A 17,347-nucleotide genomic window follows, 5' to 3' on the forward strand; every position below is an offset into this window, starting at 1 on the left:
CTGTCTGTGTCATCTGGTAGGAAGAACATTATCTTTATCATTCATTTAAAAATTAGCCATAATACTTTTTGCTTGTCCGTGTTTTTTTTTTTTTTTCTCATGCTTTGTAATCAGTATATTAAGGAGACATTCATACATTTAAAGAATTGCTTAAATTCCGATATCCAGATTTAAGCTTGTGAACATATGACTTTAAACATGCAATTAAAGCTATTCATCATAATTTGCTATACTACCAACATTAAATTACAGTTACTTTGGAGTATAAGTTAAATGGTTTAAAGTAAGCCTGTAACATACCTGCAAAACACCTTCCTATCTCATACATGCAAATTACTTCTCTGTGTAAAGGTCTCATCACTCTAACCTCTTAAGTTACCCTGCTCCAGAAATCACTACTCTAAAGGCTTACTGTGGTCCAAAGAGAAGGGGGGAAAAAGAAGTAACCAGGACCAATAGCTATATATGTTATAAAAAAGATGGCACAGCAGAAGGGAATGCAATTCTACAAATGCAAGCCCTCAAGAAGCAGCATGTTATATTGATAAACCCCTTCTTCAGAAAGGTATCATTTCTACCACTGATACCACAGGCTAAATTAAATTATACAGCATGCCATCTTCCAGTAACAGTTGAGGCAACAGAATAAATGCAGAGGCATCACAATGAATCCCACTTAATCCCCTTATACAGACCAACACTCCTCTACAAATTCTTTGACTGCTAGTTAAATACAGTTTTAACTTCATAGCTTAACAATTAAGGGTCATACACTGAAGTCAACACATATATCTGGCATTTCAGTCTAAGCTATTTCATGTACACAGCTGAAATCACAAAGTACGGCCTAACAAATGCTAGGGGAAATTTCTTAAAGTAGTTTTTACAAGTATGAAACTCGTCTTGCACACTGAAGTCATCATACATACAGGGCAAAGTCAAAGCTTTTATATTCGAGTTTATTCTTCATTTAACTTTTAAAACACTACTATAATTGAATACTGAAACAAAACAATAGCAAGTAGTGAGCATATTATGATTATAGTCCTTCACTCAATCACTACTGCAAATAAAACGCCAGCAGCGAGTGCCATCCAGCAGCCCCATTAGGAGGTCTGACACTGAACCCCGCCCCGAGGGTGGTGTTCATCCTCCTCATAGGCTTCTCCATTGTAATGGCGCTGTCTTTCCTGATTTGGACCAAAGTCCACTAGTTCTACCTGGTCCATTTCAACAGTCTCTTCCACTTCCTTCCTCTCAGGTAGGAGTTTTTCCAGCAAAGAGAGTTTATCAGGGGAGAGAAAGCCATTCTCAGGAAAGTTTACCTTAAATTCAATGATTAGGCGACCCTTTTCATATGGTCTGCGATAAATTGGCATGCCTTCCTTTAGCACACACTTGATACCTCCATGCTTGACAATCTGACCTGGATGAGATGTGATGACTATGGTTCGGTTGTCGAGGGTAGATATTGGCTTTTGGAAGCCACACAATGCCTCAACCAGCTGTATGTCCATACACATGAAAAGGTCTTCTCCTCCTCCAGTAAAAACAGCATGGTCCTTCTGATCTAAAACAATGATAATATCGCCTGGCTCCAGTCCTGGTTCTTGGTCTCCTTCACCATGGAATGTTATCTTCTGGCCATCTTTCATGCCTTTGTCAATATGAACTTCTAGAATTTTCTTCTCTCGAACTATCTTCCTTCCATTGCAGCTTTTACATCTATCTTTAGGACTGATCCGCTCCCCATGGCCCTGGCACTCCATACAGACAGACTGAATTTGCTGAACCATTCCAGGTCCTATCTGATGAATTCTTACTGCATTCCAGTACCTCGGCAATTGGGACAGCACTCTACTGCTCCTTTCTTACCACCTCGGCCTTCACATTTGTCACAAATCACATTCTTTTGCAGAGCTAGTTTTCTTGTTGCACCATTATATAGGTCTTCTAAGGTTACTGTGAGTTGATGTACAACATTTTTACCTCTCCTTTCTTTCTGCGTCCTGCCTCCTCCTCCTCCTCCAAAAAACACATCAAAGATGTCCATGGGGGAGCCAAAACTGCCACCTGCTCCACCTTCTTTAATTGCCTGTTCTGCTCCTTTGTCATATAATTCCCTTTTCTTTGCATCAGAGAGCACTTCATAAGCTTGAGAAATCTGTTTAAACTTCTTTCCTTCATTTGGATTCTTATCAGGGTGGTACTTCAAGGCCAGTTTCCTGTAAGCCTTTTTCAATTCTTCTTGGGTGGCATTGGGTTTGATCCCCAAAACATCAGAGTAAGTGGTTTCTTTCACCATTTTCTACAGCTGGTGAGCAGCCCAATGCCAGTGTCTGTCCTTGTTTTTAAAAAAGATATTATTATAATCTGCTTCATATATTTTTGTAAGCATGAATCAATATATTGAATTTAAAGTCTTTCATATGCTTTTGTTTTTACTATTTTACACTCATTTGGATGATGAAAGTTTTGTTTATCTTGTCTTTTCATTAGATTTCATGATCATTTCACGAAAGGATCAATATCAAAAGTTATACAATTTCTCATACATTCGGTAAAGTACTATGCAAATGATAGGTGTTAAAAATAAATATAAATATAACTTAAGAGAATTGTATTTTGTATATTCTACTGTTTTGTTATATAACAGTTGGTATTTGGTGTGGGGCGGAATGGGAAGATCAGGAAATAACAAGTTCTAAGTGCCTTCGTTTGATCCTTAGAGTTACAGTCATCCAGTTTACAGATGAGAATACTGAGGCTTAGTGGGATTGTTACCTGCTCACATATAACTTAAGCAAGGTCACACAAGCAATTAGTATCAGAGTAAAACTTCAAAGGCAACGTGTCATATTAGCTTCCTTGCTGAATTCATACACGGTTCTTAGAAGTAAATAGATGTGTCAGTGGAAAAGCTAGTGACGTCCAAATAAAGTCTGGAGTTTTGCTAGTAAAAAATAAATAAATAAATAAATAAATAAATAAATAAATAGATGTGGAATCCTCCCATTTTTTCTCTAATTTTTTCAACTTTAAAAAACAAGCATCCATAAAAAATACCTAGATATAATAATAATTTCGATAGCAAGGACTTAACTGTAATGGTCTCCAACAAATAAAATATATATATTATAAAATATACTATGATACTGTAAGAGAAAAGCATTGCCCTCTGAGTAAGGAACACTGATATATATCTATCTTGGTTCTGGTTGATTAATAATTAATTAATAATTAACTAGTAAGCATAGTGCCTACCTTTTTTGAGCTTTACATTTTGAAAGTCCTTTTCAATCTAATATTTGATAATATTAAATGTTTTTAAATTAATTCTATTAAACTTAAAATACGTCAAATATTTCATATAACTATCTTTTCTACAACAGCAATGATGAAAAAGTATTTGCTCATAAAAGTGTTTAAATAAGTATTTTTTTTAGTAGCATAGCTAACTAGCAATGTTGGAAATCCCTAATAATTGCCAGGTTATTTTGTGACAGATGAATGAAGTTTAAGGTCTATATTAAATATTTTAGACAACACACACACAAAAAAAACTAAAATAAATTTCTAATATTGGTGTTTCCTGGAGGCATGAAATAAAAATTATTTGGATTCTTGTTGAGCTATCATTGAACAGCTGTCAAATTATATGTGTCAAAGAAATTATACACATTTCAATTTTTGCACTTCATATAGTCTGAATGAGTATTAGGTCAAAGGAAGGGACATATTTTATATCCTTCCTTAGAAGGACGTTAAAAATGTTGCTGCCATGATATTAATACAATGATATTCAGATATAGCTTTTAATTGGGGGCAAGAGATAGGGTTCATCAAGATTCATAGTTTCAGATTTGACAGTGATCTGGGCTCTACCCAGACATGGTGACTTCAGTAGTGTATCCAGAGATTCAATCCTCTCCCCTCCTCTTCTTTTTTCCTAATTTGAACCCTCCCCCATGTGTCCTCTGTACAAAGCACTCGGCTTATACCTTCTACACTACCGGGAGACACAGGATCTGACAAACTTCAAATGGACTATAAGTGTTGCTATAAATCAAATTCCAGCAGAACTCCACTGCCTACTGCTGCAAGCCTGTGAGTGCAGAGATAGATGAAGGTAACAAATGAAAAAGAGCCAAAGGATACAGAGAATTTAGGTGAAGGACATACAAAATTTTCCTCAGAATAAAAAAAGGCCAACACTAAGTGCCAACATACTAAGCACCGTTTGGAACTTGATGGCTTGGGGAAGGGGCTTAAAAGTACGTGGGACTGTAGGTGGCAGTTTTGGAGAAGTATTACTTCTGGGGAAGATTCATACATAAGGAGAAGTGGTGATATCCTGCAGTAATGTGGCCATGCAGAGAAAGAGAGCAGAGTTAGTTCTCCAGCAAAAACGTATGAGAAACAAAGCATGCATCTTCCCTGCTCCCGACATTATCCTTTAAGGAAATTGCATAAAAAAGGTCAGAACTAATGTATGAAACTTCTCTCGAGACAGGAAGATCCTCCCTTCCCCCCTCCCAAACAAATATGAAACAGAAGAAAACTGTACACTACATTCCACTATATTCCATAGCACCCAAACAGGCTTTTAGGAATATGAGAGAATATTTTGAATCAGGAATATCAAATATCTTCATGTTTGAGTTGTGTATGTTGTTATTTTCCTCTTGATGATTATATGATTCCTTTTGGGAGGATACTTGGGGTGATTCAAAATTAGGTCTAGAAGTCTACAGTTGTTTTTGGTCTTTAAGTTTTGTATATTATCTATTATCTTTCCACTCTGGTTCAGTATTAGTGTTTAGGGTAATTTTTGAGTCCCTGTGGTTGACTTCTACAGTCTTCAGAATGCAGTTCATCAAGAATTGTTTGTTGCAATAAGTGGCTGTCACATTGCCTATTTTTGTGGCTACCCACAAAAATACAACTTTTTCATATTATTTTATGAGTAACCATTGTATTCTTCAGCCATGTGTATGTGTGTGTATATATATATATATCCTAAAAGAAGAAATGAAAATCCAGTAGTTAAAAACTAGAGATTATCTACACATGCAGAATTAAAATTGGTAAGCAATTTATGTAACTAATCATGTAAAACAAAATAATCTAAAATATTTTGAGAAGATATTTGTAATTATAGTTTGAATGTATGAAAGTCCACTAATGGTGTTGGTTCATATTTGGCCATAAATATGTTACTTTCAATATAAAATATGAAAAGTAAAGGACAGCAGAGACCATTGAATCTCCTGGTTAGTAATCAAAATGTGAGAAGATAGAGATTTTTTAAAACATGCCTGCCAAGGCACCGTCCCCTCACTTCTGACTCACAAGATTTGGGTTAGGGTGTATATACAAGTATTTCTGTTGTGTGCCCTTGGTTCACATCCACCAGCAAGTTAACTTCTACTTAGAGGAACTGAGTACTAGAGAGATTAAATATTTTACAAAATTAGAGACACTGGTATAACAAATTATAATACAGTAGAGTCACTTACATTAGAACGATGTTAAATTACTTTATTAAAAATATGAAATATATATTGATGGCTTTAAATTCTGAGATCCTATTGAAAATACATAACTTTTTGAAGATACAACTTCTACAGATGAGAAAATCAGTATGCTCATAGGAATGTATATTAAATATTCTACAACTTTTCCAAATTTTGTAATTATTTCTTTTCTATGAGTAGCAATATTTTTTTTCCTTTTGAAAAGCCAATCTACTTTGCATTTTACTGACTAGAAGGGCTACTTTTTTAAAAAAGTAAAAAAAAGTAAAATAAAAATTTAATTGAGGTAAAATTCACATAATATAAAATTAACCATTTTAAAGTGAACAATCCAGTGATATTTAAGGCATTTGCAACGTTGTGCAATCACCACCTCTACCCGGTTCCAAAATATTTTCATCACCCCAAAAAGAAAGCCTACACCCATAATAAAATTGCCCCCCGATGGCCCCCATCTTCTATCCCCTGGCAACCACCAATCTGCATTTTGTCCCCATGGATTTACTTCTTTTGGATATTTTATATAAATAAAATTATATACTACCTTTTGCGTCAGGCTTCGTTCACTTATAATGTTTTTGAGATATGTCCATGGTGAAACACATTACCAGTACGTCATTCCTTTTTACGGACGAATAATATTCTATTGTGTGTATATACCACCATTTGTTTATCCATTTATCCAGTGATGGCCATTGGACTGCTTTCAACTTTTGGCTATTGTGAATAGTGCTACGATAAATGTGTGTATATGTATTTGAGTACCTGTTTTCAATTTTGGTGGGCGTATATAGGAGGACTACTTTCATGGTAAGTGACTTAAGAACTCCTGAGTGAGTTTCCACACATCTAAAATAAAAAACAAGCTATTAAAAGAAATATTAAAACAAAGATTTATCATACTGGACAGATATAAGTGAATAAACAAAATGTTGATTGACTTCCATCTCTGAGTTCTTCTAGTTATGTACGTTTTGATTCTTTTCATTCCATTTCCCTTCACCCTTCCACCATATACCTCCCTATCCCCATTCCTATGCCACATCTTACCTCATCTAAGGAAATAAATGAGGGTAAAATAGCAATGAGTTATCTCATTTGTCAGAGTAACTTTCGCATTTCTTCTAGTCACTCAAGACACAACATCTGTGATTTCATGGGACATGGTTTTGCTTATTTTAGCCAGATTATTCACAAACCCCTAGTAGAGTGCCTTGCTAAATAAATGGAAATGTGGGTGAATGCGTTTTAAATGTATTAAGATGTACTGTGTTTTATGGCCACTTGGTAACAAGGCTAGCTAAGTTTCATCTCAATGAAATAAGAAACCATGAATCTCACTTCCTTTAATGAGCTGATATGATAGAAATAATTGGAATATGGCATGGTTGACTTTTTTTTTAAGTTTGTTCTGGACTTGACTGCTGAATTTGTGAGACAATCAACCTTGTCCGACCTAATTAAGAACCATAGAATAATAATGGTCTCTGACAGAAATTTTAAATGTTCATAGAAGTAATGATGCTTCAACAGTTATGGGACCTGAACATTGAAGAAAGTCTGAGATATTATCTTCTTATAAACAAAGCTGTCTGGAAAAGAAAACAAACACTCCAAATTTGAGTGAGTTGCTCATTTTTATGAGAAAAACTAGATGGTTATCTCTGAGATCTACGTTTTCAATTCATTTTACTCTTCTGATTTTGACTCACAGACCTGTTACCAGCTAAAGGTTTTGATAATTATACAAAAATCATAATTTACTTTATATAAAGTCATGTTGTTTCAGGCTTTTTATCTCATTCACAGAATGTAATATTACTTTTTCTGTATAATATACGTTCACGTACATGAGTAAATTTTTCTACTCCATTACGTCCTTCTTAAGTCATTCTCATAAATTACAGAAAGAACAAATCATCATGATTTACAATAAACATTCTTTGGGATAAAGGTGTCTGGGATTTACCATCAAAGACATTTTACTTTCAACTTCTATCACTGTTACTGTCTCTGTATAATTTCTTTGATATAGTCTCTGTTTCACCCTTAAACTCAACAAAGTATTTTAAAGGTAGTAATGGATTGTTAAAAATAAGAATAAGTATCAAAGTTAAAGCAAAATACATTTCTCTAAACTTAACATTTATTTAAATTTTTAAAAATATGTATATACTAAGTACAAAGTTGTAGTAAGTATATCAATAGCGATTGTTATTTATATATTTTATATGTGTACATTGCATATGTGTATATATTTTACATGTATATAATATATATGCATGTAAATAAATTTTAAATAGCTTAGTTTAAATATTTCCAAGTGTTAAAGTATAAGATTTTTTTTCTTTTGGCATTTTTCTCTCACCACTTAAATTTTAGGCTGGATTTTATTATAGAAAAAAATGTCTCCCTTCCTGATTTTTCTAGCCTGCCCCATGTGATTAATGGTGCTCCCTTTAGTTATGATATCATTGCAGTCTCAAATTCAGAGACATGGCACACATCATAGACTTCTGCTTTTCTACTTACCAAAAGCCAAAATACACTTGGTAGTATTTAAACACAACTATGGGGGAGAATTAGGTCAGAAAGCAGGAAAGAGAGGCTTAATGTTGAATTTACCAGTTGGAGCTATAAAGCCTCAAGTACGTTTTGTGATTTCTGCACGTCTTAGACCCAACTAGGTCTGACCAAGCGCCATCGGAGCACACATTTCCTGTTTTAAGTCAGCCTTGGACCCAGCCCCAGAAGCTTACAGTGTCATACCGAGACTACCCAGACTTTGGCCAGGACTAAGCCTCGTCTCACAGACACATTCCTAGCCTGATTCCCTGACTTAGAAGAGCTGAAGGTGCCTGGTTTGTTCACTCGCTTCAAGATTTACTGCTAAGAGTGAGAAATACCTGTCACCTTGGCCTGAACCACACATGGACATGTGGTCTGCATGCTGGGAGCATTTGGTTTCAGGCTATCTTTGTTTTACCTTTCGTTCTGCAGAAACGTTAGTTAAACATAAGATGTTTCTCTGGGAAAAATGGTTTTCCAAAGTCTTGCTATAAAAACTCAAGCCAAATTGGAACTTAGTCATTGGGAACTAGGGAGGGCATTTCAACATTTAGGAAAATCCTCCACAGACAATTACAACTCCCCACAGAGTTTTGGAAAAACACGTTAGCCACTTACTTGCCATGGTAAGAGGATCTCAAAGTTAATTTAACATTTTTAAAGAAACTAGTTAGAAAGTTAATAAATAAGGAGATGCTTAGTCAAGATAACCATAGTTAGTCATCAAAATATTTTCCTGCCTATGACAGATCAGTGTGGTTTAAAATTATCGACTAATGGTTATATTTCTTTATACCTAGGGTTTTCAGAGGATTTTTTTCCCCATGAAGCCAACATGGGAAGATTTTTAGAGCTTACTTTATTCATAGAGATATACAATCTAATATTAGAGAAAGCCACCATAGCACTAATAAAAATTCAGTACTCTCCTAGGAAGAATGCCTCAGAAAGAAAAACACACATCACTCATTTCATTATTAATCAGCAACGTAAAGTCTTATCAATACAATTTCCTGTTGCACAGCAAACAGAGATAAATAGTATTACATTTCACTTGCTTCCTGTAACCTCATTCTGTGCTTGGTGAGAAGGAAAACATTGAAACAATTGTAGGACATTTTATTTATAAAAAAAGTAACAGATGTCCCCCTTTTCCATAGTCAAAGACCCTCAAAAGTAAAGCTATTGCATTAAATACCCTGTAAGTCAGCAGATCTTCACAATAGTCTCTGTTAGGGCATGATGAAACTGAAAAGTTCACTTTACTTTGGGTCAGCACTGCTTCTCTTTGTGGAAGATCCTCTACAAGCTCGCTGTAAAGGCTGCCAAGGGATTCCTTAAGAATCTGTGAGAGAAACCACGACCATAACAAAAGGCCTCCATTATTATCCTTTTTTATGTGGATTTCAGTAATCTGGAAAGCAAAGAATACAGCAATATTTCAATTAAATTGAGTAGAGGCAAAGTCTTTTGCTTAATTGTTTCTGTTTTGCTTTATTTCATTTAATGATATCATCAAGATTATGAAATAATAATAAACCTTGACATGCTTTGTCCAGCTCAGCAAGAACACTCTGCTAACCTGCCAAAGTACAAGGTCACACAATGGTCTCTGTGTGCTACCCATTGTCTGTGACCAGGTGAAGGTAAATAGCAAGGAGGATGGGCAGTTATAAAGGTGGTCTTCCATGTCAACACTCTGTCACTCGTTTTTTCTTACTATATTATCTTCATCCTCAATAGTAGACATTTTTCCCATCCAAGTTCTGGTTCTTTCCCTGTTTCCAAGTCTGCAACCCTAATCTAAAGAGCAATAGATCTCAATTAGTTGTTTAGAATAATTATTGATTGGCTGGTTTATTATGTTTCAATCTGAATAGGAAAAATAAAAATAAGGAGAGAGGCAGAGTGCATTCGTCTTTTTAAAATCACGTTAAACATTGATCCAACTGAATATACTATAGATAATAATTTCTACCTTCTGATATTCTAGAATCCATCTTTGTATCTGCTATAGTTTTTTTCCTCTGGTAGCAAAGTTTTTAATAATTCTTCTATAAGTAGAATATAAGTTTTTAAACTGTTGAAGTTGCATATAACAGATAAGAAGTTATATGAACCAAACTTTAAATGTCTGAGATTTTGCTTTAAATATTTAGGAAGAGATGAGGTAAAGGCATGAGTTAAAATGGAGAAAATAAGTCTACTAGATTGTTTTCGTAGTATTTTGCTTTCAGTATTAGATTCCCTTTTATAGATAAATGGGAACCCGGTGTCTGTACCTAGGCTAGATTAATGTATTTTGAAAGCCTGGCTAAATAAAAGAACAAGAAAGACTTTCACTCAAAGGACAAATTATGTAATTAAAGGTGATTCAGGCACAAAACCACGTCCAGACATTCCTTTCAACCAGATCACCAATAAGAAAAGGACAGAACCAAACAAATTGAGTATGAGCAACAAGAGGAAATGAGAGAAACAGAACAAGATTTGAGTTGCCTTAAAATTAACCACAATTGTTATTAATGTGGCATCCATATCTCAGTGGCATGAATGAGCTGTTAAGAGCACAACCAGTCAGGACATTGTGCAACACAATTACACAATTCATTTAATTTTCACATAAACCCACTCTGAATATATTAAACTCTGGGTACTCCCATCAGATCCTCTACCATTGCTAACCCAAGAGCTAAATGCCCTCCTGGGAGAATTATATGTATTTTCCAGTCTTAGCATCACTAGCTCCTGATTCAAAGTCTGAGGTGGACATATCTTATAAATGTCTCTAGGTCTTGTGTCTGAACCTTAACTCCAAGAGGGGCTCAGAAAGAAAGCAGGCATTTTCAGGTTTTATAACGAGAGAAGTATGTACTCTACTGCCAACGAGATTGTCAGGTGGGGAATTCCCCAAAAACCTGAGGGGAGTTAAGATGTTGACCAGTTAAAATTTAAAAAAGAATGGCAAGTGTCATATGGTTAAAATAAAAGCCATCCTTGCCACCATAAGCCCATGGATCTAAGGCTGAAGTGAAAGGAAAAGGGCTGATCAGCATCCACCGGGCAGTTCTTTGTTTCCATTTGGATACTAAGAACCTCCTCCACAAAGGAACTGTTTTCATACTCTGAGCCTATTTGGAAGGATTCATGAATTTTCACAAAAGGTCTTGTCATGCATCCTTTAATTCTGTTCCTGACCATCCACAAATATCGTTAACAATTGTTTGCAATGAACGCAAATCTTAACCTCAGCTCATCTCTGGCAAAGTGTAAAATTTTGCCACAGAGAATGTTTTCTACTTCCATTATCCTTTGGAACCCACCTAAGCAAGGTTTTCTACCACCAAATTGCACTTTCAGCTGCTATATGCTTATGGCATGGAGCCCTAAAGCAGACTAAAATATTTTTCTCTTTAGTCAACTGGTTGTAAGAAATTCCCTGGGAGGCCATCTGAGACATATTTAAGTTGAGAGAGTGATTGATGGAATAAGAAGAGGTTCCTTGCAAACAAGAGTCGCTAGTTCATGCAAATTATGTGTGCTTCCAGAACTTCCTTGGACCAAATTCCATCCATTAGAATTTCGCTAATGTGCATACCAGACTTCATGGGTGGATGCATCAGATAAACCATACTTCATGAGCCCAAGGACTTTGATCACTTAATAGTCTCATGGTAAGGCATTCAGCCCTTTGTTTTTAACTTTTAATTATGGAAACTTTCAAATATACACAAAAATAAAAGAATCATATAACAAATCCCCAAGTACCTCTCATCCTAAGCAATTAAGCAACATTTATCAATGTTTATCTATGCCTACCACTTTAAACCTTGACTAGATTTGTTTAACAAATATCAGACATGTCTTCATATTAACCATCAATCATTCAGCATGTATCTCCAAGGGAAAAGAACTATTTTTTTTAAAATAATGATACCATTATCACATCTAAAAATTAACTAATCCTTTATCCAGTTTCAAATTTCTCTCACTGCTACACACATGTATTTTAAAGTTGGCTTGTTAAAATTAGAGTTCAAACAAGTTCTACATACTGTATTAGGACATATTTCCTAAGTTTTTAAAATCCATAATAATTACCCTTTCTTTTCTATTGTCATTTGTTGAAGAAACCAGGTCCTTTGTTTTGTGGAATTTCTCTTTGGATTGCTCCCTGCAGTATTTTTTAATATGTTCTTCTATTTCCTGTATTTCCCATATAACGGAAGGTATCCAAATCTAGAAATAGTGTACAAAGGAAAAAAATACAAGTAAGCTGTACTTTTCAAAAATGCTAGTATCATAAATGACAAAGGAAGATTGAAGAACTGTGACAGATTAAAGGATGCTACAGAGGCATGAAAACAAAAGCAATGCATAATGAGAAATTTTATTTTGCTGTAAAGGACATTGTGACAAGTGACAAAATTTGATAAGGTCTATATAAAAAATTCATATTTTTATATTATAATTATCTCCTGATCTTCATCATTATACTGCGGCTAAGTAAGAAAATGTCCCAGTTTTTAAGAAATATACATTGAAGTGTTTATATACACACTGAAGTGTCATATCTATAACATTTCTCAAATGGTTTAGAAAAAAATATGTATATATGTGACTATATCTATATATTGATGCATACATGCAGTCAGACAGACAGAGGGAGAGAGAGTGAGGAGGAGGAGGAGGGAGAGGAGGAGAAGAAAGGAAAATAAAATAAATGTAGCACAATTCTAATATTTGAGGAGCTGGAAAAAAGGAATATAAAAATTCTTTTTACTGCTCTTGCAACTTTTCTGAATGTCTGCTATCACAAAATAAAAGTTTAAAAACATGATAGATCTGGGACTTGATGGGATCATGTTCAAAACTTTGGCAAGAGCATTTCGCAGGTAGTGCTTTGAGTGTCCTACTGCAACATGTAGGGAAGGATATTATGTCTGGTTGTCTCTCTTTCAAGTGAGGTTAAGACTAATAAGTGAGGTCAGGTGTTAGTCTTATCCTGCTGTAAAGATGCTGTCATCTTTTCACAATGTTTTTAGCAGCAATTGATGATGATTCATTTTGTAAAGATAACATAGATGCCTTTTTCTCTCTCTTTAATGATTTTCAGGAAAATGAGATGTTGGCACAATAACTTCCAAAAATAACAAGGATATTTTCAGGTATTTTTGAACCCCTAGAATATAACATATTTAATGTATTTCAATACATTGCTTTCATTACTTTTCTTGATATCAAATTTCCTCATATCTAGGCAGTAGGAGCTCCTTCAAGTTGGTCCCTGTGTACTTTTTAACAAAGCCATCATAGTCTTTGAGGATGTTCTGCTTCCTGGTATGACAACATGCTCTAACCTTATCTAGTATATTTTCTGACCCAAACATTAAACCAGTCATTCCTTTGAGGATCCCTGGCTCCTCTTGGTGAGAAAAAGTACTTAGGGTCTGTATTAATTTTCCATTTCTATATAACAAATTATCACAAACTAGTGACTTAAAACACACACATACACACATATGTAATCTTTTATATATAAATGTCTATATATATAAACATTTATATATGTTATATGAATGAAATCTTACAGTTTCTGTAGGTCAGAAACTTGGGGATGGCTTAACTGAGTCTTCTGCTTAGGGTATCACAAGGTTGAACTCAATGATTCAGCTGAGTTGTACTCTTATTTGGAGGCTTGACTAAGGAAGAATTTGCTTTCAATCTCATTTAGGTTGCTTCATAATTTATTCTCTTGTGGCTGCATGACTCAGGGCCCACCTTCTTACTGGATGTGGGCTGGAGACCACCCACAGTCCCCTGCTGCATGGTCCTCTCTGGGAATAGTTCACATCACGGCAGCTTGCTTCTTCAAAGCCACAGGGCATCTCTCTCACTAAAGTCAGACGACATAGAATTTTATATCATGAGAGTCATATCCCCTTCTCTTTGTCCATCTGATTGGTTAGAAGGAAGAAATGCTACAAGTTCTGCTTGCACTCAAGGTAAGGAGGCTATACAGGGTGTGACTCATTGAGGGTTCCCTTAAGTTTCGTCCACAATGGCGATCAATATCTGGGTACTTGTGACAATCACTGCTTCTGAGTTGGCCGTTGCTTTTACACCTTTTCAGTGGACTGAGGAAATACATTTCTTTGATAGAGAAAAATACCTCATGAGTTTATTAATGATGGCCACTCCCTAGGTCTGTTAGGGCTGCTATAACAAAATACCATGGACTAGATGGCTTAATTTTAACAACACAAATGCATTTCTCACAGTTTTGGTGGCTAAAAGTCCAAGATCAGGGTGCCAGCACGATTCTGCTGAAGGCCCTTTTTTGGGTTACAGACTGCCAACTTCTCACTGTGTCCTTACATGCAGAAGGGGCAAAGGAGTTCTCTCAGGCCTCTTTTATAAGGATGTTAATCTGATTCATGCGGTTAAAATCAAGAGGTTAAAACTCCACTAATACTCTCTCCCAGAGATTCAGGCCCATTTTTCACAAACACTGAAAATACATTGATTTAACTAGCCATTCTAACTCTTACTCCATGGCTCCAAGGTGGCAGAAATTACATAGTCTACAACTTTTTCCCCAGTCTTACCACCAACACAAATGGATTCCTTGGGAAAAGTGGTGAATGTTCACAGCTTGCTTGGAAACAAACAAAAACCAGAATATGACTAGAGGGCTCATAGTGAATCATGCCCTTAAATTCTTAAGAGTGGTTGTTAAATCTAGCATTGTTTTATGTATCGATATTGTATACTCTCTTATATAGTGGCCTCAATATTTTCTTTTAGCAGAATTCTTATGCTATTTCTAACATTAAGAGAAGCATCCTTTACACATATCTCAACTATCACATTTAGCATTCACTAAAATTTTCAAATATACTGATATTTGTTTCTGGGCATGCTATACTCAGTCAATGATGTGTTATTTATCTAATTGTTTTCTTTTTTTAACTGTTTATTACAAAAGTTTTTCAAACATTTAGAAAGTACAGACATGTTTATAATTAAATCCATAAACCATCACTCCAACAATTATCAATATTCTGAATTTCTTGTTTTATTTATCACTCAGATTTTTTCCTAAAGTGTTAAAAAGCAAATCCTAGATATCAAAGAATTTCATCTGTAAATACTCAAGTATATGTTTCTAATAGACACATATTTTTGTTTTTTGTTTTTTTGTTCTTTTACCAGTACTTAGTTTGTTCAAGTCAGGATCCAAACAGGATGTCCAGTTTCCTTTGATTGATATATGTCTTAGGGCTTTTAAAATTTATAACAGCTCTCCCTCATTTTTGGTGCCCTTTACAAGTCAAAACTGGGATATTGGTTTTCAAGAATGTCTCTAATTCTTAATTTGAATTATTGAATCTTCATGGAGTCATGTAAAATGACCCTCTCTTCCTTGTATTTTCTGTAAAGTACTATCAGAGGCTTGATTGTTAAAATTTAGCAAGAATTCTTCACATGGAATGCTATTTATTTCTTATTGTTTTCCATTGGGAAGCACTGAATATCTGGATATTCGTTTTTAGTGGTGCTAAGATTTATCAGTGGGTTCAGGTGAAGTCAGCCTAACTCTTTTTAGAATTTCCCATCAACATGTCTCCTAATGGTTTAGCAACTATTGGTTATTGATGTATATATCCGTTATTTCCTTTGGTGTTTGAAAATGATAACCTTTTAATTCTATCATTTCTTCTCCTTTCATTAATTATGATTCTTCAATTTTAAAAAAAGGGTTTCTTCCATTAACTATTTGATTAGCCTGAAATATATCCACAAAAAAGTAGAATAAACACTAGAGTCTTTTCCTATGTTTATCTATATTCAAAACTATGAATTGGCACCGAAGCAAACTCTAGAAATATCCAAGTTTTTTGAACATCAATAAGAACGTACAGATTCTTATGTATGCGATATGCTTCAATTACTTCAATCACCATTCTTTCTGATGTTCAACTGCCCCACATTTGGACAGAGGTTTCCCTTCAAGTTGGCACCTATTTCATTCTGCCAAGACCCACTAGTATTTGTCAGCTTTCTTGCATTCAGTACAAAGATATCTCAGGCTCAACTTGGCCTGAAACATTAGCCAATGTTTCCTGCCCCAGATATGTGATCAACATTTTCCCCAAAGAACCTTGGTTTTAGTAGAAAATTGTATTTAGAAACCACAATCTGGAAGTCAATGTTCCTTTGTAATTTTTTACATTAGCCTTTACTGTATATTTTCCAATAAGTAGGGTGGGTATGCACAAATAATAAAATAAGTAGAAATATATTGTGTGTGTCAGCTGTGCCGTACAATTTACTCTAAATCTTATGAAAATGAACTTTAAATATTCAACTTGGGAAAGGGAATTATATTTATTTTAGTTGGTTGATAACACAGAGACCCAAGGCTCCCATTTTTCTAGGACATAATTGTTCCAGCTGTTGCTTATGTTACACAGCTGTCCTCAGAATTTTCCATTTTCTATAGTACAACATGAAGCCAGATATTTCCAACAGTTCTATTGTTCATGGCTCCCCAGTGACAATACAAACATCCTGCAAATGGTATGACCTAGCACATTGCAAACACATGGATGCACCAACTAACCAAGGAGCTGCTATATCCTGACTCACTGTTTATTAATAATTTATTATCAGTGACAAATGTGGATCAGCACATGTGGAGGAGTAATTAAAATTAAAGAGAGATGCATCATTGAAATAAATTGTGGGGGAGAAGAGTAAATATTTCTGAATGTAATTAAAAGCGGTATGTGCCCTAGATTTAAATAGTTCAATGAAATTATCAACTTTTCAGAGATACCAATATCTTCTTCAAAACCTGAACATGTAATCAACCTGAGCCAAGAGAAAGAATGAGGAATGAATGGGCTTCCTGGACAGCACTGCATCCCTCTGTGGTCTGGTACATTCACTGTTCTAGTGTGCTATGCATTCAACTGCAAGTCCATGATGGCATACAAATTAATGTGTTAGGATAAATTTTATACAGACCTACATGAATTCATATTGCCCTTACATCACCCTCCATTTACCAACTGCACATGTTCTCATTCATCTTACGGAAGCATGTGTTGTGAAAGAACACACTGGGTTTAATTATCCATATGTATTAACCATACAGACAGGTTAATGCTTGCACTCACCTTTTCTGTTAGCAGAAATGCTGCAGATTTTATATTCATATGATGAAAATAAATAGA

The 17,347-nt window shown here is 35.0% G+C and overlaps 1 pseudogene; it reads right to left on the reverse strand.

Moving 5' to 3' along the window:
* Nucleotides 1-1,106: 1,106 nt before the first annotated feature.
* On the reverse strand, nucleotides 1,107-2,305 carry LOC130858913 (dnaJ homolog subfamily A member 1-like; annotated as a pseudogene).
* Between the last annotated feature and the right edge of the window lie 15,042 nt (nucleotides 2,306-17,347).

Source organism: Hippopotamus amphibius, chromosome 8 (genome assembly GCF_030028045.1).
Source record: "Hippopotamus amphibius kiboko isolate mHipAmp2 chromosome 8, mHipAmp2.hap2, whole genome shotgun sequence".
Taxonomy (NCBI): domain Eukaryota; kingdom Metazoa; phylum Chordata; class Mammalia; order Artiodactyla; family Hippopotamidae; genus Hippopotamus; species Hippopotamus amphibius.